General features: G+C 37.3%; 2 protein-coding genes and 1 long non-coding RNA gene across 5 annotated transcripts in view; 2 read left to right on the forward strand and 1 right to left on the reverse strand.

Moving 5' to 3' along the window:
• LINGO2 (leucine rich repeat and Ig domain containing 2) overlaps positions 1 to 24796 on the forward strand; it is a 525499-nt gene that overhangs the window by 486025 nt on the left and 14678 nt on the right. The window lies entirely within an intron of this gene.
• The window catches only part of C9orf72 (C9orf72-SMCR8 complex subunit), a 238783-nt gene that overhangs the window by 74679 nt on the left and 139308 nt on the right, over positions 1 to 24796 (forward strand). The window lies entirely within an intron of this gene.
• LOC113459838 (uncharacterized) lies at positions 11391 to 22911 on the reverse strand. Its single transcript, XR_003381408.2, has 4 exons — positions 22817 to 22911; positions 17279 to 17499; positions 12935 to 13039; positions 11391 to 12482 (listed from the first exon to the last, which is right to left on the reverse strand). It is a non-coding gene; the product is annotated as an uncharacterized LOC113459838 (long non-coding RNA).

Below are 24796 nucleotides of genomic sequence, written 5' to 3' on the forward strand. Positions count from 1 at the left end.
AAGTGGTGACAAAATGTGAAGGAATGGCCTGAAGAGGTTTAGGTTGGATATTAGAAAAAGATTTTTCACCCAATGAAATAGAAAGATTTTTCACCCAGTGGGTGTTTGGGCACCAGAAAAGGCTTCCTAAGGAAGTGGTCACAGCACCAAGCCTGACAGGGGTCAAAAAGCATTTGGACAATGCTCTCAGGCACATGGGGTGACTCTTTGGGGTGTCTTGTGTAGGAGCTGGACTCAATAATCCTGATGGGTCCCTTCCAGCTCAGGATGTTTTATGATTCTATGATTTAAGTTGCATTTTGCAAATGCCAACACCCTTTGCTTTTCACGGTACTAATACCAAAGGAGTTGTTGCATAAATAAAGGAAGTGAAACATTTCTTGAAAGGTAAATTATCTAGGGATAAGAAAGGGATCTTTCTTTCACACTTCTTAGTTAGCCAGTGGCCATGACCCCACACACAGGAGCTGAGCCGTGGGGAAACTTGCTGCACGAGGGAGGGCCATGTCTCCTCCTTGTGCCACACTCCAGTGCAGTCAGCCATTTCTTCCCTAACTCTCAGCTGGCTGCACCTGGTCTGTTCTGCCCACACCACATGAAAGAGGGGAGATCCGGGGCCCTCAGAACCAAACAGGGAGGAGATGCTGGTAGTCATCTGCACACAGGGCAACATGATGCCTTTGCACACAGGGAGTTGGAGACAGCAGTGCAGATGGTATTGCACACGCGCTCACACACACACAAACACAAGCGACCATGGTACCAGTCTACAGCCATTGCCAGGGGCAGGGTGCAACCTGCTGAGCAGAGAGAAAATCAAAAGAGATTTTTATGTGAGTTACGGGTTTGTGAAGAGGCAGCAGTTAAGACTTGACTGAGAGGTAAAAGGCTGTCAGCAGTTCATGCTCCTATGGCAAGAGGCTGTCAGTTCCCAAATGGCTTACAGATCAATTACACAAACAAGGAAAGTGGTGAGAGGAAGGCTGTGTTGAAGAACTGAGAATAATGCAAGACCAGGACCTGAGAATGACTCTTACCTGAGTTGAGCATCAGTGGCAGAGGCCAGGTATATGCCTGAACTTTCCAAATCCCAGCCTGAGCCTTAAAACTTTTCTGCACATCCCGGTGGCCTTGCTATGGGATTCTATCTTTTTGTCTCAATCACAAACAATCTGCTTTTAGATTTTTTTTTTTTTTTTTTTTTTTTGATTTAGCTAAGGTGGTAAGTCCTACTTAATTCAGGGGTTATTATCAAGTTATATAGAACAGCAGTGGCTTGTCTAACAGGGTAATAAACAAAGTCTTGAACCTGGAAAAGTACAGTCTCTTTCATATTTTATATCTTTCTTTCTCTTTTTGCATTTTAGGAGAACACACATCCTTTTCACTGGCTCTCTTTTTCTCCAGCTCCTCTATTATTGAGTCATAAACTGTCCTGTGTTACTGTTTTTGCTTCTATTCTATTTCCCCCTTCAACTCTACTCTTTGTTATTTTATTCTCCTGTTGCATCCTATTGCTTCTTATTATACAGCTTTATTCTTGCAGAAGGATTGCCTCCTGCAGAAACTGGCCTGCCCTTCCCTATATCTTGGTCTCTTCCCGCAGAGCTGGTCCAGTGAAGACCCTAGAAATCTGAGTGATCTTTGAAACACAGCATCACTGAGGAGTTGTCAGTCATGTCTTACTGTGATTGATTGGAACAGCAAAACAAAAGGAAGGAAAGGGAAAAGTAAAAAAAAAAAAAAGGGTTCTGAGCCTGATGTTTGCAAAACAATTCCTTTGTGTCAAGGCTAAGAGTTTTCTTTACAATGTTAAAGTTGATTCCCAGGACTCCTTTTTATTTTGTAGACACATGCTACACTGATGACATGTGAGGCCTTGTTAGCTCTTGTGCTCAACCATGTGCTGAGATTTCATCCTATTCTTTATCGTTTGTATTATTCTTACTAAGCATTCCGACCTGAACTTCGCTTGCATTTGATAGTATTGCAGTTAAAATATTCATTTTAAAGGATTAGCAGTGTATGAATGTCAGCAATGAACTCAGAGGACAGCCCTGGCCAATGGTAAGGCAGCTGCATAAGGATGTTTCCTTCTAACATAAATGTATTGTGTGCAGTATCTTAGAGTGTTATAAATATTCATCAGGACCAGAACAATACAACTGTCCTCACCTCTAAATTAATCACCATCTACCTAAGTGGGTAATGGTTGAAATTTTTCATAAATAATAGTGATTTCTTAAATATTTCATTACTCCTATTTTGCCTAAGAACCATCTGTTGCTTAAAGTCAATATTGAAAACTTGATAGCATTCATTAAGCATTTATCTCCATTGCTTTTAACTCTTGTACATATATTAGAGAAGGCCAAGAGGGGCAACCAACAGTAGTGAGTAAAAATCTAATGTGTTTTTTTTGCTTTTATAGCCACCGAATTAAGCTGTACTATCTTGGAGATTTAAAGAGCTCTCATGTTTTAAAAGAAGTCAGTCATTGAATCTTGTAAAAGTCACACTGAATTTCTTCAGAATTTCCACATAAACTGACTGTGAAAAAAAATTGCTAGTGAAAATGGGAAGGTTTTTCTAGTAATGAATTGCAGTGTAAAAGTAAGAATCATCACTAGTGAGGAAAAATGATCAGATTATCTTCTGAAGCCTGGTGTCACACACCTGAAACTTTAAAACCAATGACCATAAAAAAGTGGGATCAAAAAAAAACCCCCAAAAATCTACCATTGAAGTATTTTCAGTAAAAAAAAGAAACCTGAACATAATTTGCACTGTAAATAGCATACGTGTATTTTAAAATGTTCTGTAATTATATTTTCAGCAAGCTACTAAATATTAGCCTTTTTTTGGTCTTTTGGGTTTGTGGATTTTGTGGGGGTTTTTTTTGTTTTTTGGTTTTTTTTGCAGCTTTATCTTTCTGGCAGAATTATTCCTATTAGAGTGTAACATAATTGTTTTATTCTTGTGAAATAAACTGTCTTTTTAGGAAAAAATAGTGATGTATCCCAGAGGGAAGCACTGCAGCTTGTAGAAATCCCAGCTCATATAAGTAGGATACAGTCAGATTGCAATTTCAGTGAGGTACCATCATGCATGGGCATTTTGGGGATCAGAAAAAATAGAGAAGATTTTAAAAAGTGCCTGGGGCTCTTTTTCTGTTTGAAGGGGACAAGAGGAAGGATAGGCTTTTGGGTTTTTTTTTTTTTCTTTCCTAGAGAAGAAAGCAGTCCTTTCTTATAGTAAAAAAGACAAAGCAACCTGTGAACAAAATATTTGGATTTGTGAAGCTCTAATTTGTAGAAAGCAAGTTAGAGGGAGTTAACTGCTAATGCATGAATTGAGACTATATTCAAAAAAGTATCCTTTTTGTTTCGGTATTAGAAGAAGCATAGAATCATGGAATAATTAAGGTTGGAAGTGCAACACTGGGTGAGCACTGTTCCCAGTAATGTTAATAATAAGCATCTTATTTATTTGCATGTGATATAAGCTTTTACAAAATAACATGCTGCAATATCTTACCTTTGCTTGAACAGCCCTAAATCTGCATATGATTTATTGCAAAAACTGTCCCTTCCCAGAAATGAGATTTTAAATCAAATCACATGCTTTCATATAACAAAACTGAAAAAATGGAGCATTAAAAAAATGGCCCCTTAATATATTTGTTTTAGTCGGTACTAAAGGAACAGCATCTGTGCCCTTTTCAATAATGCTGCATAATTCATTTTAATGCACCGAATGCAACAGACACCACTGAAAACTTCCTGGCTTTCGATTGAGAATTGTGTGGTCTCAGAAAGATTCCAGTCTCAAAACACATTTGCCAAGGACATACCTGGTTTATTTAATGAACAAGAAACTGTGCAGTTGACTAGTACTGACTGACCTTGCCTGCAAGCATTGCATCCCTGAAAGCCTGCAAGGTAAAAGTAATGGACAGTACGATGAAGTGATGCACAGCTGGGCAGATGATGCCGCCGGATTTGGTAGTGCGGTTTTTTTTTTGGACAGGTTTATGAAGTGTGTTTGTATCTTCCAGCAGGACTTGAACCCTCCACTGACGCTGCAGGTTAGCAGGGACACCTAGTGGCTGCGGTAAATGCAGCTGGAATTATTTCTTCCCCTTACCGATACACTGTCAAGGTTTTTCGGAGCAGGCTCTCAGTGTCTCCCTGCTTCTGTGTTGTCTCAAAGCATTTTGCACCACTGTTCTTCTCTGCACTTTTTTCTGCATTCGACAAAGCAGGAAAAAAGCCCTGCCTGTGTTTTAAGTGCTGTGAGAGACTTTCAGAACAAAGAGGGTTGGTGCTTATTGCATGACTGGTTTAGTCAGAGGTTTCAGAGCAAAGCAGAAGGTCACTTAAAGTCACAAATTCCACATATCAACTTTATAATTTTTTTGCCATTACGGCAAGGAAGTGCTTTTCCTGATGGTGGGTTTTTTAAAGCTAACCATTCTTAATGTAATGCATATAGATGTTTTCTTTTGTCGTATAGGTATTATGCATTACCTCATTTTTATTTCTTCTGGGACTAAGTAATTCCCACTAAATCGATAATTCTTATGAAAGTGAGGCACTTAAATGACACTTGAGGAATCTGTGGGTGTAAATGCTTTTCTTAGAAAGCACAGGTCAACCTCTCAGTGAAATTTAAACCAGTAGACACTGAGTGTACAAGGTCACCTTGTAGTGCAGCAGATACAGCTGCCACATCAGGTTAGGCAGGATCTATCTAGCCCCGTATTGTGTCTCATTTGCTGCTGGCAGCAATATCAGAAGTATACCTGTGATTAATGTGAGTGAGCTGTAGTTTGCCAGGGTCTTGGATACCTCCTGAAGAAACCAGAAAAAAACTAATAGCATCTGAAGGTTAGATGAGTTCACCAAGAAAAAAACATGGTTCTCTGCGCTGATCTGCTGCTCTGCGTTGGAGCTACATCCTGCCCTAATGACCTTCACAGACACCAGCAGCCATTGCAGCTGCCAGCAAGGAGCAGCATTTCATGGCCAGTTTGGCAAAGACTCCTCAAGCATTGCCAAGAGAGCGTCAAGATTGTAAAGTGAAAACAGAATAGGTAGCCCAGCGGGTGAAATGCTTAGGATCCAGTTGCAGGGAACTTGGTCCTTTCAGTCAAGAGCTCTAAAGAGAATGGCTTTACATAGTAGAGAAACACACAACTGGTAGGCTTTTAATTATGGCCCATTGAGACCCTATGCAGATGAATTTCGAGCAATCTTTCTCAGCAGGTACAGAAAACCAATGTTTTGAGGATTTGCTCTAAGGTAACATTCAGTAATGATACAAAGTCATTAACAAGTTGCTAGAGAATTTTTAGGCCATCCCTTTCCCAGACAAAGTACTTTTATTGAAACAGAGATAATCTACATAAATTATCTTCCCATAATTTCATTTCTTGTAAAAACTAGATATGACTTAATTCATAGATGGTAACAAGTCTTGTTGATGACAATGAAGTCATTAGCTGGGATTTTTCTTCTCTGACCTCATCAGATGGCATAAAACACACCCTCTGATTCTATTCTTTAGCATATTCAGTCTATTAATGATAGACTGAATAAATTATAATCATCCTCTGCTTTCAAACAGATGACACTGAGCAGAAGTGGCTTTGATAGGTTTCAAAATCATTGGATTTTGCTAGTCCTCATAAATCCATGATTTCCTTTTATAGTGTTTCAGTATAATGGCATCTGGTTACACATCTTTCAAGAGACCTGCCTGTTCCATGCAAGGGAGATAGGCTTTTCTCCCAGCTTTGATCTAAAATTTCCATATGCTCCTTGAATATTTGTTATTGATATTAATGATCATAGAATCATTAAGGTTGGAAAAGACCTCCAAAGTCATTGTGTCCAATCTTTGATCAAACATCATCATGCCTGCTAAACCATGACACCAAGTGTGACACCCAATCAATTCTTTCACACTCCCAGAGATGGTATCACCACTTCTTTTCTGGGCAGTCTATTCCAATGCCTAATCACTCTTTCAGTGAAGAAATTCTTACTGATGTCTAACATGAACTGCTCCTGGCCAGCTTGAGGCCAATTCCTCTTGTTTTGCTAGTAGTTGCCCGGAAGAAGGGGCCAACCCTACCTCCTGCAATCTCTTTTCAGGCAGTTGTAGAGAGTAATGAGGTCACCCCTGAGCCTCCTTTTCTCCAGGCTGAGCACCCCCAATTCCCTCAGCTGCTCGTCCTAAGAATTACCTCTGGACCCTTAATCAGCTCCTTCACCCTTCCCTGGACTCATTCCAGCCCCTCAATGTCCTTCCTGTACTGAGGGGCCCAGAACCTAAACCAGCACTCAAGGTGTGGCCTCACCAGTGACAAGCACAGAGGGACAATCACTTTGTCCCTTGTCTTTCCCACAAGGTGCTCTGAGAGAAGGCCTGAGTAAATATTTGAGAAAGAGATTGCTGAAATTCTCTCTTCTCATGTCTTTTGCCTCCCTATCATTTGCCTACATACAGAACCATTGTAAAACTTTGCATTTTTTTTTTCAAATTGCTGTGAATACACTTCTTCATTACATATTCTGTTAATTTCACTTTGCTTCTACATTATTTTTTTGTTTTAAATATGAAGAAGCTTCCATGTGCTACTACATCATTACTATACACTAATACATAGTTCATCAAAAGTGTGGATACTTGTGAATATTACTTAAGGTATTTTTGTATTTATTAAGATAATATAAGGTTTTAGAAAAGGAAATGTATTGAGATCTTGGCAGTTTGTGCACTAGCAATACCTACCTTTTGCTGAAGCTGTCATTCTTAATGTGATTTGATTCTGGCTTTACTTCACTGTCTGAGAATCAAAAGCTGCTCTATCCGTCATTACCAAATAATGAATGGCTTGTTTGCATTAGACATTTAATTTCTTACACTTCAACTAGAGAAAACAAACCCTAATAGCATGGTTGTTTTGAGACTTGTTTATTCTTCATAATTTGAAAGAGTCATGTACTTGCTTTCTTCGCACTCCTTTTTTCCATTTGCCTTAAAACATTCCAGTTTCACTTGTGGTCTAAAGAGATTTTGGAGTCTCATGACAATCAGGCTGAAGATAGGTATGGAAATATTTATTCATCAGTGTCTTGCAAACTTAATGATAAACATATTTCAAGTACTATAGCATGTGTTTGGAGAAATAGGGTCTGAATCAGAGATGAGAATGATGTATTCGTCATTTTCTTAAATGGCACATATAATTTCATGCAAATAAAGGTGTATATTTCCAGATCATTTTTCATATAACAGTTACTGAAATGTGTATGAGATTTTTTTTGCATTTCTTCTGAAATTAATGGTAGGGAACAGATATTCCTCTTGGTATGTTTACGGTATGATTCAAGTATAATATGATAGAAGGAAAAGTTTATAGACTATGTACCAATATTACCCTACGGAGGAATGGACTGTTGGAATGGAATGGAATGGAATGGAATGGAATGGAATGGAATGGAATGGAATGGAAATGTGAAGGGCTGACCTCCAATGCTATCTTAATTGAAATTGTCTCTGTTAAAGTCCTTGTACTACCAAGAACTGACTGCCACACTTCATACAGTGTGAGGATGTGACTTCATACTTAACATTGTGCAAGTGTAATTTAAAAGTTGAGAGAAAGGAACAAAGTTGTCACTTCCTAGCTGGAAAAGCTATGAATCACACATAAGAACAAAGTCAAATCAAGGTGGTAGATTGGATTTTTGGGTCTCTGTTACTCATGACTAGTCTGTTTCATTCATTATACCTCAAACTAGCAAGTCCACATGCTTACATCCATCTAAAAACAGTTTCTGAATGCATGGCAAATGCTCTGACTGAACAGCCACTGTCTAAAAATTTTGTGAATTAAAACGTCAAAGATTTGCTTTTCTGCAAAGAAGGTCATACGTAAAACTCCCCAAGAAAATTCCTATAAATACCTAAATATAAGATACTCCTTGGAAATAGAAGTTTGTTTGAACTGTGTCTTGCTCATTTTTTCCCATTTCCACTTAGGTTTGTGTATTATTGAAATAGCAACCTCAGTGTTAACCCACTTACCCAGTTTTGAGACTCCGTGAATTTGAAATGTATATTTCAAAATAGGTTGAGGGTTTCTGGAGCAATTATATAAGCTTCAGTTATTTGTGTTACAAGTTTTGTTATAAAGGCTTGTTATTTATTCAGAAAGAGAACTTTTGCTGTTTATATTTGTTCCAATATTTTTCACATTTAGAGGGCTTTTCAAGGAATGAAAAGGAAGAATAAAAGCAAACTTTTCTTTCCCAAGATCTTGGAAAAATTTCATGGCTCCTGTTGAGTCATCCTTGTGAGATATGGTAGAGTTGGGTTTTACAAGTCAGACACTGCTGTGTAGGTACAACAAATGTGCCAAGCTGGACTTGGTCCTTTCATCATCAGGTCCTTTTACAGTGTTGTAAGTGCTAAAAGCCACTCAGTCAGATAGAGTTTGAGCATGACTGAAATGTCACATACAACAACTAGGTTTTGTTGTCCAGGGGTATTATGATTTACTTCCATAACTAAAAACAAAAAACTCTTGCACTGCTAAAAAAGTTAATAATACAGATAGTCATTAAACAAGAGAGTCATTAAAAGGAAGGAAGAACTCTTGCTCAAAATGATGAGTCAGTTAAGAAGACAGATTTGGGAAAGCTGCTTCATACAGCAGAAATTCTCAACCAGAAGGTCCTCCCACCAGCCCCACCAGACTGTGTGAAGTGATGCAGAGGACATGCTTGCTAGCCAGGCATTGGGAAGTGGATCAGAGGCTGATACACCTAATCTGCTTTGCATCCACCTCACCCGTGCTTTTTCAAGGATGCGCTGCCATTCCAAGCCATCAACCAAACTGATGTTTGGAACTGATCAGAAGGATTTCTGGTCTGAGTTCAGAACACCATTACTCTCTCCTCTGTGCCTTTTTGTCCTTCATCCTACCCCATGTGAAGTCAGTGATTCATATGGCAGTATGTATTAAAAAAGAAGGATAAATGTTCAAACAGAACATACCCTTTCAGTCCCAGGGGAGGCAGAGGGAAGCAAAGAGTGTTTACTCCTTATTTTCTTCTCTTCATATTTGTGAATAAGTTGGAAGGTTTGGACTGTTTCTTTTCCCTTACAGTGAGAATTTCAGGTCACTGAGTCCTGACAGTACGCTTATTTATGTGCTAAGCAGATAGGAACACTCTGCAACTACTGAAATCCTATTCTGTGCAGCTGATAGCTCAGAAATCAGTAAAGTGTTGATCAAACTCCAAGTTCCACTCTCTAAACATCTGCCTGATGCTAACTTCATCTCATATATGCCTGTTTGTGAGATTTTTCCAGACTCAGTATCAGTATTTGGATGTTGTGACCATGCAGAAAATAAGCCAAATTAGCTAGAATTAATATTTCTTAAAAGAAAACTTATCCATGTGTCAGTCAGTTCAGGCAAAGTCAGATACTACATTGTTAAAGAAAGAACCACCCACTTTTGCTGACAGTAAATATATACCAATCAACGGCAATAATGAAAATTTACCAGCATAATTCCTTTTCACAAAAACAGCAAAGCAAATATTGATCAACTATCTTAACTGAGTCAGGCATTAAGTCTCCTGATTGTGAACAAAACTGGCAGCCAAGTGATGCATATATAAAATGCATACATATTGAAGAGAAAGTACAGATGCTGGTATGGAAGGACCTACTATGTTCACTGCTGTCTTGATAGATATAATGCATTTTCTCCATTAATGATAAGTTCTAATACAAGAATTTGAGTCAAAGCTTCACAGAAGAAACATCTGTTGCCAGTGCTCATTTTTTATATGATGTTCTCATGGTTCTGTCTCAGATGTCATAGTGGTTGTCTAAAATTTTAATTTCATTAAGGATAAAAGCGACCTTCCCACTCTGGCTGATTTCAGACGGGACATCTTTGAAATAGAGGGAGTCCCAGAATTTTGTAGATTTCATGGTTTTTATTCTGCATTTCAGAGGTAGTGAATTGTGAGAATCGACAAATAGTCTGTTGTAAAATCTCAGCTTGTTACCTTTTCAGACACAAAACTGAACATTGATTGATAATGAACCTTTATCTGTAGACTCTCCAAAGCCTTTTTTGCATTTGGGTAGAAGACTGGACTTTAAAGTCACTTAAGCATGATAATCTCTAATTGTACATACGTAATCTGCCTTTCCTTAAACATGAATTGAAATAATCTTTAACAAATTAGTCATTTTAATTTCCAAATTATCAGTGACTTACTCAAAAGTTATAAATATATATGCACTAAAATAATCCATATGAAAATGGGTCAGCTTCCTTCCAAATGACTCTGTGATTCTGCAAAAATCTGTTCTCACAGTAGCAGGCAAGAGCACTATTTGATTAAATATGTGGCTTAAATTTTTTTTGTAAATGAAATAAACATGGCACTTTAGTTCTGAAAATTCAAACAACACCAACTGGCAAAAGATTTGGCATCATTTTTCTGCATCATTACTCAAAGTCCCAGTTCATTATTTTATATGGAAGTTATTACGAAATGTCCTAATTCACACAGGAATTGCCTAGCCATCCAGCACCACGCATGTCTGGTGCTCAGCTACACTGGTCAAAGGTTTTGCAGCTCATATAGATTCTTTTAGTATTATTTGTAACGCTATCTATTCTGTGTAGCCCGGAGTTAATTTATCCTCTCTCCATAAGAGTATTGTATTTATTTTTATTTCATTTTATTTAATTAAAGATCCCCACAGAGTGGCTAACTGCCTACCAATTCTTTCTTTTATACAATACTTTTCTTAAGTTTTTTTCAGTTCATGAAGACCTTCAAGCAGAATGCAGAATGAGGCTCTCTGAATCATTGACTCAAAACAACCATTTAATAAGGCCCTTTATTAACTCTGTGTTCTTCTCTGTCAGGTATTGGACAAAAATTAAAATATGCAGCTTTCCTTTCCCAGGTGATTGTCAGAGGCCCCAAACACTGAAAATGGAATTTGGGCAGAAAAGTTCTGAATTACAACGCTGAGACTTAATCTGTGTCATTCTCATCTATCAGTCTTCTGCAGAAAAAGCTTTTATTTTTATACATGTACAGACAGCACAACAATTCTCTGCTATTTATTCTCCACCATATCCCATTACCAGTTACCAACATGTCTCGAGCTGCCACTGGATAAGCAACGGCAGATATTCAAACCTCAGTAATCAGAGTGTAAATCACAAATCTAACATGATTTAGTCTCAAAATTCTATAAAAATAATATTTCTGGTTTTTTCCTTTTATCATTTATGCTTTTTTTGGTTTGTCTTTGTTTCTGTATTTTAGAGCTCACAGTTCCTAAACACGACATTTTGAACTTATGTCTATAATGGGGGGCTTGGTTTCTCGGACTAGATTCCAGAAGCTGAGGCAAAAACCTGGAGGCTCAAAATTTGTCAAAATTGTCATTATCATTGCACTATAGTGCATCTATGCACTTTAAAAAGTGCCCTGTATTTTTCTGTTTCTACTTCCGAAGTGTATGCTTTGTATGATACTGACTGATTGAAGATGGGATAACATTTTCTAATTTTTTTTTTCTTCTAGCACAAATGATTATGTTTAAATGACCCTATTAAAAGTAAAGATTTTCTATGATGGAGTAAAAAATAAAAACCCCATGCACGTCTAGGAATGCTAGAGTGACAGAAATTGAAAAAGTAACATAATCTATTGAGCAAACAATTATCCTTTACCTGACTGACTTCATGTATATGAGTCATCCTGTCACATTAAATCTTCGTGTGCCTTATGTGTACTGTGTGATATTGCTGCCTTTGAGAGTACAGGAACCTGAGTGCAAGTGAAAAGGGCTTTTTACTTGCACTCTGTTTACATAGTAAAGAAGGAAGGAAAATCCAGGGTTCTAATCTAAGATATCCAATGTTGATAATTAAAAAAAAAAACTGGTTTTGTACCTAAAACTATCTGAGGAAGTCCTGTCTGGGTGCAAGAAACTATACCAGATGCATCAAAGCTGATGGAAAACTCATAAACCTAGGGAAATCCTGACAGTGAACAAAGAATTGTTACTATTTAGTATGAATCTGATCATACATTTTGTTCTCAAGTAACAGACACTGGCAAAACTCCTTGATTGAGGAAATGAATTGAAGTTTGATTCACAGCATTGCAGCTTCCAGCAGTACCACTAGCAAGCTGCATTTACTTCAGTGGAACAAGCTCCTTTTCATCTTCTTACCTAGCAGAAGATTTAGTTGGAAGTGAAACTAGTCTGCAAGGCCTCAGCTGTCTTCAAAAACCACAATGTTATTTCAGGAAGCTGTGCCTCTATTCAGCAGTGGTAGTGACATCTGACAACATGGCCATTCAGCACAACAGATGTGGTTCCCATATCCACAATTAGTCCAGGCTTTAGCTGTCCACCTGCAAGAGGCACAGGAGTCTCAAGGGTTGTGAGTACGAGGCAGTTTCACATTTTGCAGTGCTGAAGTCATACAGACCTTCATGCATTTCAACACAAACTTGCTCACACTTAGCTCGCCCTGAGGCAGGAGAGACATGAATGCACATTTGCACCAAAGACAAGGATGATTCTCTCTGTTCTGTTAAAGATATTTCTCTGGCTTTTGAGATATCAGACTTTGACTAGCTCTTTGGCCAGGCTCTTTTTCAAATAAAACAAGATACTAGAGATACACCCTGACACCCTAAAGTAAAATGGACATTTACTTATATAATCTGTGAAAGTTTGATTTGACAAGCCTGGGTTCAGCAATGACAGCAATCAAAGTAAAATCATGATGATATGATCAGTGTTAGGTCGGATACTTAAATCCTAAGAAAAAAAAAATAAAGAGGTGCATGAAATAACAAACCTGATCACAGGTGCAAATAAGATGTGGGGGATGTCCTCGCAGCAAATTGGTTCTGTCCTCAGTATTAAGCTGAAATATTCAGTCCTTCTGTCATGGCATAAAGGCCTAAAGTAACAGAAAAGAAGGGTATAAAGCTGTTGAGCTAAGCTCAGACAGTTTTACATGGGGAAGAGGCTACCTAGAATTTATAATGATGCTTCTGAATTGGTCATTCTTTTAATATTCACTAATGAAGTGCTCCTTTAATAACTGAAGCCACAGTTTGTGTTTTGAAGAAAGCGGAAAATGGAATTTTGGGTGATTGTTGTTTTATTCTAGTCTGTTATCTCATCCAATTATGGTATATAACTACTTATAATCATGAAGTTATGATAACCTCAGGAAAGGAAGAAAACAGCAAATAATTTTTATTTTTGCTCAGCCTGAAAAGACAATATTTTGGAAACACTGAACACTTTTCACCACTTTGTATCATCTGCTAGGGTGAGATATTTTCTTTAAATCTATGACTCAGTTCTGTGTATTTATAATTATATGGAGTAAGGAAACCTATAGTCATTGCTCTTTTCCCTTTCCAAAAAACACCCCTGAAAAGATATTCATTTTAACCTCTGTGAATCTTATACCCAACAGCAGCTGCTTCAGTAAAAGACAGAGGACTGGTCACTGCTGCATTATTTTCTTCTCCTAGTTTCATTTAAAAAACTGGTGGAATTTCTGAGCCATATTATTACAATGTTTTTGAACCAGTTGGATGTGGAACGAGGAAATCAAATGGAAAAGCATAGAAAGCTTTCGGAAAAAAATAGCTTGGGGAAGAGAGGGAGCTGGTTTTGTATTTGTGTCATACACAAGAACAAAGATTGTTGCTTTACAGAGGATTTTCTAGGCTTTGAATTATATAAAAGATGTTGAATTAAAATATGGTGCCCAAAAAAACAAGATCAGTGCAGCCCAGTTGTTCCTTTTTAAATATCATTCTTCTGTATTCTGAAACATGAAAGCCAGCTTGGGCTGAGATGCAAGACTGAGAATATCTTAAATGACTTGAGTATATCTTAAATTACTTTATGTGAGGCCCTGCACATTAATAAAAATTCATGGATCTTAAGAGTTTTTTGAGGACTCAGTTTGGCCAGTCAAAACATTCCATTGAGGCTTATGGCTCCTCCTTACAACATTTGTACAGTTAGAGGTCATGAATAATAGTGTGGTGTATTCAAAAAAATGCTAGGACAGATAACCATTTCTGATAGACTTACAGGAGTGAAGACTGTTGGTGTTGCAGGTTTTATTGTCTTTCTGTGTTACTCATCCCACTTAACAGCTCCTGAATCTAAAATAGTTGCACATCTGGCAATTTCATACCATATGGAAGGTTAGCTGTTGTTAATTCCAGTGAGATTTATGGCAGCACGAAACAAAATTTTTCTACACTACTGATCAATGGATTTCAGTCTGTTGAGCAGTAGAAATATCCATCTCAGTGTGTCATTTCAAGGATAAAATCTTCTTTCGGAATTGTGTGGAGTTCAATTTTGATCTATTAAATAGGAGCTCACAAAGTATCTAAAACTACTCAAAGACACTTTTAGATAACTAAATGTATTTTTGCTACCAAGACCTCCCAGTTGAAGATGATCATTGCATACTACATGTGTGACTTTGGCCTGTAGGTGATTTTGAAGTTAATTATTTCTGAAGATGAAGTAATTTAAATTAATATCCCATAGGAAAAAGAAGGTTTTCATTTTTAATCTCCTTGCTAGATTTACAGAGCTGCATCTTAGTGGTCATGGATAAAGTAGTAGTTTATACGGGATTTTTGAATTTTAGCAAAATTTTACACTGTGTCACACAGCGTCATTGTGGACAAAATGTCCATCACGATGCTAAACAAGTCCATAACATTTTGGATAAGAAACTGGATGATGGGTTGGGTTTAACCAGTTATAGTGGCTACACATGTGGGATTTCCCTGTGCTCAACTTTAGGGCCAGTGCTCTTTAATGTTTTCATAAAGTCGCTGGATAAAGGAATCAAGTGTATCTTAAGTGAGTTTGCGAATGGTAGAAAGCTGACTCCTCCAAAGGTAGAGAGGCATTACAGAGAAATCTGGATAGACTAGAGATCTGGCCCATCACCAACCATGTGAAATTCAAGAGCAAGTGCCAGAATCTCCACCTGGGACAGAGTAATCCTGATTGTACATTCAAACTGGAGGAGAAGAGATTTCAGCTCTGCAGAAAGAGATCTGTGTGTCTGGGTTGATTACAAGTTGGACATGAATCAGCAGTGCCCTGGCAGCCAGGATGGCCACCCGTGTGCTGGGTGCATCAGGCACAGCATCACAGCCAGGCAAGGGAGGGGATTGTCCTGCTCTGCTCTGCTCTGGGGCAGCCCCACCTCCAGTGCTGGGGGCAGTTCTGGGTGCTGCAGTGTAAGGAGGACAGCAAATCATTAGAGTGTGTCCAGAGAAGGGTGTTCAAGATGGTGAAAAATCTTGAGGCCTAAAATTTTGGAGGAATGACTGAGGTCACCTGCCTTGTTCAGCCTGGGGAGGAGAAGACTGAGTGACCCCATCGTAGTGTAAACCTTCCTCATGGGAGGCAGCAGAGGGGAAGGTGCTCATCTCCTCCCTTTGATGATCAGTGATAAGACACAAGAAAATGGAATGAAGCTCCATTAGGGAAAGTTCAGATTGGAGATTAGGAAAAAATTCTTCACTGAGAAGGTGGAACAGGCTCCCCAGGGAAGTGCACATAGCACCAGGCCTATCAGAGTTCCAGAATTATGAAGTACGATGCTCTTACTCTTGTGATTTACATTTAGGTTGTTCTGTGACAAATGAGGAGTTGAACTCAATGATCATTATGGGTTTCATTCAACTTGAGAGATTTTATGACTCCATGACTGAAAAAATGATCATCATGATGACCATAGCCCTTGTTCAGGAGCAGCTTGAAAAGAAAATCTCAGTTTCCATCTAATTGATATCACCGTTGTACCTATACATTCAAATAAACACTGATTTTATGATTATTCCTAGATTCTAAATAATTTTACCAATATTTGTCATTGTGATAAGTAATAAAGCTTAAAACTGCTGTGAATTTTTTTAATTAAGTGAATTATAACCAGCTGGCAAGGAACTTAGAGAAAGTCATATTATACATTTCAGAACAAAGGGACATCATTAGCACCCATTCCTTTGTGGATATCCTTTCACTTCCAGATTCAAATGATAATATTCATATTATTCATACCTCAGCATTCAAGATAAATAAATGGCTCTCTTGTTTTTTCTTAGCCACTACTGAGATTTTGCGTTTATATAGTATCTGTTCAAAAATTACACAGATGTGCAAAATCTCTTCTGGAGGAGATGCTGGAAGATCTCACAGCTCCAATACTATCCTTTCTGCTCATCCTTTTGCAAACCCCTTCCAACACCCATGCACTAATAATGCTGAAAATGTGCAGTGCTTTTGAGAATGAATTAATTCAGATCTCTTCCAGTTCCTCTCTTCTTTGATGTTTCTGGTTACTCTGTGGCTTAAGTTACTTTTCAGTGCTATAAACTAACAGAAAGGATGAAAAATCACATGCAGCCTACATAAAGCAGCACATCAATTCTTGCTGTAGTATAATTATTTCACACAACACCTACAGAAGTTTTTGAATAAGTGATTTTGAGTTGGCAGGGCAAGTGCCTTCAATTTTAAAATCCCAAATGATATAGTCTCATCTGGGTTTCTTACAATTGTCTTTGATATTAATGAGCTTATAATTAGGAATAAAATGGAGACATCATTATGGATAGATATTCATGCAGACTCAAGTTTTTTTAATTAAGGCCATCTGAAAGTGCTCTGGCAGTAGAAAGCTATTCTAGCATTAATTTTATTTAGGACAAGGACAAGTACGTTAGTATTGTAGAGTATTAATATGATGGTATAAATAGTGCTCTCCTTTAAGGACATCTGAGCATATATGTGTTTTTGTGAGTCCGAGTATGCGTGAAATGGCTGAGAATTATTAATTGAAACTGTTTCTAGATAGAATATTAGAATATTATGGTTTTAATGAACTATAACAGTTTAGAAAATGTTTTGAGGAAAAAAATCACTTGAAAAAACTTCACTGGGAAAAAAGTTTTCAACAAATGATAAAATAATTTCAAGAGAAAAAGGCCTTTGATTTTTGTAGACTTGCACTGCACATCTGTAGAGTCAGGCAGAAAATATAACCTAGATCACTATCTTTGAGCTGAAGTCTGTAGATCTAAACCAAGATAAAAGTCCTACAAATATGTTATGGGTGTAGTTGAGGCTTACTCCTCACCTTGATGAGAGAAGTACAGCAGTACTATAAAGAGCTGTTGCAGATCTTCCAAGAGACTGTAAGTCTGTAGATGAGCTTGTCTAGGTACTGGACCATGCAGCAGCCACAGTGCTTGTAGCTTTGTGCCTACTCTGCAAGGCAAGTGTCTTCTGACTGGTGTCAGCCTCTGGACTTCACACATAGATCAGGACAACTGTAGGACGCAGCACCATCCACTGTTCCTGTAATATGTCAGTTTCTTGAGGAAGCAGCAAGGTTACATAGACACAGACTGTGTTGGTATGAAAAAGTAAGAAGGAAAAAAATGTTTACTAACCTAAAAACTATACACAATTATCTTTGTAACTAGCGCTAGCACATTAGGACAGCTGAGTAAACTCAATATGGAAAGCTGTGCTCTCTAATCCCTTTATCTTGATAAACCAGGAAAATATGTATTTGGCATATTGCTGAAGTATTAGTCATCTTCTGCTAGTAATTAAAGAAAATGTTAACCAAATACACACTAGTAGCAGAGGATCTGTCTTGTAAAAAGATTGTTTTCATTAGATTTCATACTAACTGAATGAGGTACAGTTTCTTAGGAAGTACCTTTTCTCTGAATAAATTTTTGAATACAAAAAAAAAAAAAATACTGAGGTAACAGGTCTCCATTACCAGCATTTGGAAAGTTGTTTCTGATACCATAGCAAACAAATATGGGCACACATTTCAAGCAAATGGGCGACTGTAAATTCTCAGAAGAATAGATTTCATTTGTGTTGAGTAATTTGTCTGTGAAGCATAGAAGAGTTAGCAAATTTCTGTCTGCATCACTTGGAAGCTACCTACAGCACTGCTGTGACATTAAGAGCTCTGCAATGGGCCAGGCTCAAATCAAGGGCTGAATTATTACTGATCCAGCTGAAAAAAATTCTGATTACCAAATTTCATCTGCTTGGTGTCTTCCTCAATGTATCTCTTTCTGTTCCTTTTTTGCTGAACATGGAGGCTTAGTTCTTAGGTCAGCTGACACCAGTAAATATCTGGAGTAACATTGATGGAGTATGGGTATGAATAAAGCAGAGAATAATGGTTGTGTCTTGTCCACCTGAAAACATGTTAGGTTTTATTTCCAAATGTCCTACCTTAATCCATCTGCAGGCTGATATTGAATCTAAGTATATTTTAAGAATGCCTTTAGCAAACAGGAAATCTCCAAGGCAGTTTGCTATTCTCTTCTTCTCTCAATTGCATAAATTATAATCAACTTTATTTTCATTCGAAGTGCAGTAGTTTTGTGCAGCTGTCCCGAAGGTATCTTCCTTATCTGAGCTATTAAGTGACTTCAGTTAGGTCTATCATGAAATTTCTTCACACATGCCCAGTTGTATGTGTTGAAATATATCCCTTCTTTCCTTTGTGCCACCTCAAATGCTGACCACAATTTTCTGCTAAGATAGCCACTCTGAATCCAAAGTCATAATATGAACTGAGGGCCTTCTGGCAATCGTACTCATAGAAATCGTACTCATTTCCTTTTGCTTATTTATAATGTTCCAAATATAATGCTGTAGCACTTGTACTGTCTTTCCAGACTTTCACTACTCCTGCAGTCAAAAAGAGCAGCAGCAGATAGGTCAGCAGCTTGCTGCAAGGTTGTGCTGTGAAGGCCTTGTGCGTGATGGAATGAAGATAGTCCCCAGAGAAAATACACCTTGCTTTGTCTGATAGGGTTTCAGTGAAAGATGCAAATATAACTGCTGCTAACAGGCATATCAAGGTGTGAGAAAATAACACAGGATGGTTTCATTTTTTTCTTGCGTTAGCCAGATAAGTAGTACTGAAATAATTTGTTGCAGCTTTGCTATACTTTTGAGATTCTTGTCTTAGTACAAAAGAAAATATATTCGTTTAAATTTTTTCAGCTTTCCCATTTAATTCAATTTCAAGCAACTTTATCCACTTCTAGGTAAGACAGATGAATGTTACCTTTTAAAATACATTTGCTTTTTTCAGACATATTTAACAAAAAATGTTTCTTAAAAATAGAGGTGTAAGAATTTAGACCCTTTTGGCTAAAGATCCTTTGAACTGTGCTATGAAGAAACAGCCCTTGTAGTACTAATTAAATGATCTCTTATCTTTCCGTGCACATTCTCCATACACTTTAGCCCCTGCATACCATGATTTGTCATCAGGCCCTGTGTTGCTGCCATAAAAAATAAAAATAAAAATTCAAAAAAAATTGAAAAAATACCCTGCAGGGATCCATGTCAGTAGATTAAATAGTTTGAAACCCTTTCTGATGGCAGTAATCACAGGACCATGGTAAACACTAGAAGTAAATCTTCCAGGCCCACACTCTCCGAAGTACTTTTGGTTTCACTTATGTCCTGTGCAAACATAGAGCTGCTAGGGAAAAAGTTCTCAGCTGCTAATGGCACATTAATCTGTTTGCCTCTCTTAGCAGGAAATAAGGTCATTGTCACCTAGCGTTCATATGTGGGCAAGATAGCAAATAAGAATATTTGCCTTTAAAGCTAACACAAATGAAATCATGCCAACAGGTAGAAGCTTGCAAAACATATTCTTAAAGTTACCAATGAGAGCCTCTGTTTACAAAAGATGGAAGTCAGGACATTACTGGGATAGCAGAGCTCTCTGGACTTAAATGTTCACGGATCTGAAAGAAATATCCATCTATAACAGGCTATATCAAGAATGTTTCTTATTAGGACCTAGATATAGTGCAGATTGTGGCTTCCTAATTGGATTACTGAAGTGAAATTCAAATGTTTGAATGCACTAGTCCTCAAAATTCTTCTACCAATCCAGATTTAAAAAGCAGGTTCCTTTCTTTCTTTCCATTACTGACATCTTCACTCATTAAAGATGAGAAGTAGCTGGATGTTAGAGTTAAAACTTCAGAGGAAATTCTATCCATGTTTTTCTACATATGAGATATTGTGCAGGCTGCAGTGGTGTCATCTGTTCTGTTATGCTCAGACACTTTTAGAAGAAAGACTGTCTTTTTCATGAGGAAGATAAACTTTTAATGCAGGGTTGTTGTTGAAAAAATCTTCCTAAACTTTAATCAAATAGACTTCATACTGTTTTAGTTTTCAATTAATTTATTCAGACTTCATTAGCTGCAACACACATGGAAAGCGAGTACAGTATTTAACACTTTCACATTCTCCCACCAGTGTCCTGTTTGAGGTAGCAAAGAATTTTAAGATTCACCTGCCTAGACACACTAGAAACATAAGATCTACTTTGACGTAATGAATCCTAACTTGCAAGAGATTTTTAATCTTTTCCCTAATCTGTACATATTTGGTCTGCTACATTCTCCAAAAGTTACAACTTTAGCTCTTTGTTGTCACATGATTTATCCCCCTGTACTACAATTTTACTTCATCTTTCAACCACACCTTCCAAATACTATCACACTGTGATAAGTTGTTCTCAGTATTTGGAACAGTAAAATCTTGCAAGAATCATCAAAATAAAGAGTGCAATGGAATTTTGCTTTGCAACACTTAAGACAAATCAACTTTGTAAAAATGTGGGCTCAAGCACTGTTTTTGAAGTCACACGTCACTCAGGGGGGCTACCATGCATACACCAGGTCTAGGGACGGAGTGCAGCTACAGCAGGAGGGTGGTCTTTCAACACTAAAGAGCCCTAACAAAACACAGAACAAATTACGTAGGAGCTGTACTGTTTTCAGAGGTACAAGTTCCCTTTCTCTATTATTGCATTATCATATCAACACATTTATTGTCATGGTGATTATGTTGTTCTGGTCTTTGCCACTGAACTATTATCTCTTAGTGACATCACTTTTTACTACTGAAATAGGAATACAATTTAATAGAACTAAGTGAACTTTGCAAAAGAAATTTTGTTTAACTCTACCTTTCAAAAATTTGCTTCTGCATTCAGAAGGAATAGATGGTAGAAGAGATCTGTTATTCACAGATGTTAATTCTTTAATTTATTCAATTAGGAATTCTTTGTCAGAATGTGTTTCTATGCAAATATTTTCAACTTTTATAAGGTAGGTAATTGTGTGGGTATGAAAGTAATGCTATCCTCCCTGAATGATTGATTTATATCATTAACTTGCACCAAAAAAGTCTGAGTTTTGTTTTACATCCAAGCATCTTATATCTCTTCACAAAATTTTTCCTATCAGCTTTTCATAAATCTCTTCCCCTCCAACTTCGCAGCAAGGTCAGTTGAAATGTCAGTGGAAGTGTTTATAACTCTTGCAAACATTTCCACTTTCTTTTCCTGTTACTTATGCATGAAATGTCTCCTGCGAGACAATCCTTAAGATTTATTATTATTTTTCCTTCAGATTTCTTCCTAAGGTTCACTTTCTCTGTGAAAACTGAAAGAAAAATTTTAATTAATCTTAAAAACATTGGTTTAAATACAGAGGATGTGGTGATGGCTTCATTTCTTTGCTTAATTTGGAGAATGTGGACTTCAAAGTCTTGTATAGATAATTTGTGTAATTACATGAATTTGTCACCGTGATTTTCTTACCTTCTGTGTTTTGGAACTCATGCTTCTTTCACTTCAATTCAGACAAAAATATAAGTATTTGGAGTGAAAACTATACCCACTTGTTTAGTTTTAAAACATCTGATAAAAATATTTTAAGCAGTCTTAAAATAGTTCTACTGGGTAAGCTAATAAAGAATGTTGCTCTAGTTGCCATTTTTGCTTATGTTTCCTAGTTCTGTATTATGACTTTTTCAATGACCTGAATCTCAATATTTTCTTCTGAAAACAAATGCTACTTGACTGTAATTTCTGAGTTGATGGTATCCCATGAAGTTTTTGCTGATGACTTAGTAGATGAGAACAATCCTAATACTGCAGTATAATTGAATCAAATCTTTGCTTCCAATTCAATGAATTGTCAGACTAGTGGTTGTTGTTACTGTTGCTGTTACTCAAGAATTCTTAAACTGTAAAACATTAAGTAGCTATCTGGATTCCAATAATAAATAGATTTATTTTAATGCTGAAATGTTTAAGAGATCAATAAAAGAAGGGAGAATCAAATCTCTGCATAAGCACAAAGGCTCGATCAAAGACACAGGGAAAGTAGAAACCTATATTCATTCAAACCATTTCTGAGATGCTCTACTTTAAAGAAAAAACATCCTTTTTAGAGTATCTAGGCAGTCTTGACTTAGTCTATGATAGAAATTGGGAACAATACACTAAGCTTAGGCAAATTTCAGGCATGAGGCAAAGCCTTTGCTTTTACAGACTAGCTCTTACATTGAAAGAACATATGATGGGAATGTCTAATTTGCAGTCAGGTCAGAAAATGACACAAGCAAGATTTCATTCATTCTGGTGGCATCGTGTCCCACAGTAAGAACATTTCCAAATGTCCCATATTTTCATGTGTCCTTTGGCTGTCCCTAAAACCATCTCAGTTTGTTTTTCATCTTCCCTTCATCTCCTGGGCACCACTGGCACCTTGGGTTCAGTCCACCAGCAAAGGTTACTTACCCTTCCTGCCCTTACCTGGTTTGGTGCAGCACCAAAGGAGAGTTCAAGAAAGCCAGGCCAACTGCTCTTCCAACATAAATGCAACAGGTAATTGAGAGATAAAGCTGTGAATAGAAAATTTCCCAAACCACAATGAGCTGGGCAAAATTTTCCACCACAGAAATTCAGTAGTTTTAGCTACATATATTCAGTATCTGTCTGCTCAGCAAAACTACTTTGGCTGACTGCTTGCTGAAGTATGAAAGATGATAACAGCCATGTAAAGACAGAACATTTATACTCCTCAGTATCTGCTCCCTGCTTTAAAATACAGCAATGCTAAAATTCAACATTCATAGGAGAAACAATCTTATACAGGCAGAACAATTTACTACCCCTAAACACAGTCTCAAAAAGTATCCATCTCAAAGGACTGCATACTTTGCAAGAGGGGGACCCACGCTGGAGAAATTAATGAAAGATGGAAATGACCCCGTGCTGGAGCAGGGGAAGAGTATAAGGAGTGACAGAGGAAATGTGATGAACTTACCACAGCTCCCATTTCCCAAAACCCTGCACTGCCATTCAGGAAAGGGAGAAAAGATGAAGTGAAGTTGAGCCCAGGAAAAGGGGTAGGCTGGGGCAAGTGTTTTAAAATTTGAGGTTTTTTCTCACTATCTTACTCTGATTTAACTGGTAATAAACAAAATGAATTTCCTTTGGCTAAGTCTGTTATGCTTCTGATGGTAACTGGTCAGTGTTCTCCCCCTGCTTTATTTCAATGTATGAACCTTTTTTTATACTTTTTTCTGCCCTGTCCTGTTTAGGAGGACGGTGGAAGAACAGATTCAGTGGGCACCCATTGTCCAGTCAGGGTCAACCCAGCAAACACTTTTTAAACAGGGAGTTCACTGAGTTCTCAGGATTACCTGGTAGTATTTAAGTAAATAATAGGTACAAGTCTATTTTGTCAAGCAACATTTTATCCTAGAACATTTATTGGATAAATATGTTTTTGTAAAGGGGCTGTTAGAATGTGAATTACTAAGTGACTGTCAGGCAAAATTGTCATCTCTGATATGATCCACTGGGGTGGATTTTGTCTGAAAGGCTGAGAAAAGGGGTGGGAAAGGTAAGATCAAAACTACCGAGTCAGAGCATCAAGTGATGATAATGCAGATAATGACAGAAACAGATCTTGTGACTCTCATCTTTTCTGGCTAAAGCTATGTCCCATAAAATGCAGATGAGACACAGCATCAGATGGGACATGGAAAGGACCGTGGTCAAGTGCAGTCTCGCTTTCAGTTCTAAAGGCTTCAAAATTAGTCTGAGGAAAAAGTGAAAAATATGTAATACATGCATGATTTGGCACATTCCTATATATGATATTTAGAATTGCACTGCATTCTAGGACGTCATTGGATTTTTTTTTTTTAATTATAGTTTTTCAATTTAAAAGCTACAGGGCACTATACATTCTTGTAAAGCACTTCTAGGAAGATTCAAAGCTTCAGAACTTTTTAAAAACTGATTTGCATTTCAAAGTAGTAGTGGCTGTTTTGGGTGAGATCCCACAGAACTATTAACTAATAACTTTAATGAGCTTTCATATTTGCATAGCTGAACTTTGAATAGGGTCCTCTTTTAAAAAAGAATATCAGCCAACAGTAACTTGACTCTTGACTTTGGACTTAAAGAACAGAGCCAAAGACAAAAATGGTAATTAGTTTATTTTTATTTTTTTAATAAAAACTCCTTCATATATTTCATTTCCCAGAGTCTATCAAAGCATGACAAATACCCCAGAAAGGTCAGGAAAACAATTTTATATGTTGTCATCCACATTCAAACAAAGCAAAACTCTTAGTTCATAATAATTTTGGTTTTTGAATTTTCATCTAACAAGCTATAATTTTAGAGGACTATTGTGTAGTGAAAGGCGTGGTACAATCACAGATCAGCTAGACTATACTTTTAGCTTACATTTATCTGTGTGTGTGTGTGTGTGCGTGT

Source organism: Zonotrichia albicollis, chromosome Z (genome assembly GCF_047830755.1).
Source record: "Zonotrichia albicollis isolate bZonAlb1 chromosome Z, bZonAlb1.hap1, whole genome shotgun sequence".
In the NCBI taxonomy this organism is placed as follows: Eukaryota; Metazoa; Chordata; class Aves; order Passeriformes; family Passerellidae; genus Zonotrichia; species Zonotrichia albicollis.